Below are 1,226 nucleotides of genomic sequence, written 5' to 3' on the forward strand. Positions count from 1 at the left end.
ACCATCTCAGCTTTTTATCTCGTCAGTCGGAACCGACACAAACATAAATCACCTCCTTCGAGCCAGAGTTGAACCAGCAACCTAAGGATTACTGACATTTTGAACCTACAGTCCTCCGCTCTACCAACTGAAAGACCAAAGGGAACGAAATACCTTGCTTGAAATAATTGCAGAAGAACTACACAGATTTAGCAGAACTTGTCTTTGTGTTTTACCTGATATCGGTGGAACATACGAAGCAAAGAAACCCATCTCAGCTTTTGATCTCGTCAGTCGGAGCCGACACAAACATAAATCACCTCCTTCGAGCCGGAGTTGAACCAGCGACCTAAGGATTACTGACATTACGAACCTACAGTCCTCCGGAATTCAACCAGCGACCTAAGGATTACTGACATTTTGAACCTACAGTCCTCCGCTCTACCAACTGAGCTATCGAAGGGAACAAAACAAGGATGGAGACAGCCAGTTACATGGACATGAACATGACAAACACCCAACTGTATTTCACTATTCACGCTTGATGAAAACTGGTACACACATTACTAAAGTTATACATACCTGCTTGAAATAATTGCAGATGAACTACACAGATTTAGCAGAACTTGCCGTTGTGTTTTACCTGATATCGCTGGATGTGGACATGCTAAGCTTGTCTGAACATACGAAGCAAAGAAACCAATCTCAGCTTTTGATCTCGTCAGTCGGAACAGACACAAACATAAACCACCTCCTTCGAGCCGGAGTTGAACCAGCGACCTAAGGATTACTGACATTATGAACCTACAGTCCTCCGGAATTCAACCAGCGACCTAAGGATTACTGACATTTTGAACCTACAGTCCTCCGCTCTACCAACTGAGCTATCGAAGGGAACAAAACAAGGATGGAGACAGCCAGTTACATGGACATGAACATGACAAACACCCAACTGTATTTCACTATTCACGCTTGATGAAAACTGGTACACACATGACTAAAGTTATACATACCTGCTTGAAATAATTGCAGATGAACTACACAGATTTAGCAGAACTTGCTGTTGTGTTTTACCTGATATCGCTGGATGTGGACATGCTAAGCTTGTCTGAACATACGAAGCAAAGAAACCCATCTCAGCTTTTGATCTCGTCAGTCGGAGCCGACACAAACATAAATCACCTCCTTCGAGCCCGAGACCTAAGGATTACCGACATTATGAACCTACAGTCCTCCGCTCTACCAAC

General features: G+C 43.6%; 2 non-coding genes across 2 annotated transcripts; both read right to left on the reverse strand.

Annotated features, from left to right (window-relative positions):
- Positions 1 to 300: 300 nt before the first annotated feature.
- On the reverse strand, positions 301 to 442 carry trnay-gua. Its single transcript has 2 exons — positions 406 to 442; positions 301 to 336 (listed from the first exon to the last, which is right to left on the reverse strand). It is a non-coding gene; the product is annotated as a tRNA-Tyr (tRNA).
- A 289-nt stretch (positions 443 to 731) lies between these two features.
- On the reverse strand, positions 732 to 873 carry trnay-gua. The gene is made up of 2 exons: positions 837 to 873; positions 732 to 767 (listed from the first exon to the last, which is right to left on the reverse strand). It is a non-coding gene; the product is annotated as a tRNA-Tyr (tRNA).
- Between the last annotated feature and the right edge of the window lie 353 nt (positions 874 to 1,226).

Source organism: Micropterus dolomieu, unplaced genomic scaffold (genome assembly GCF_021292245.1).
Source record: "Micropterus dolomieu isolate WLL.071019.BEF.003 ecotype Adirondacks unplaced genomic scaffold, ASM2129224v1 contig_10071, whole genome shotgun sequence".
NCBI classification, from domain to species: domain Eukaryota; kingdom Metazoa; phylum Chordata; class Actinopteri; order Centrarchiformes; family Centrarchidae; genus Micropterus; species Micropterus dolomieu.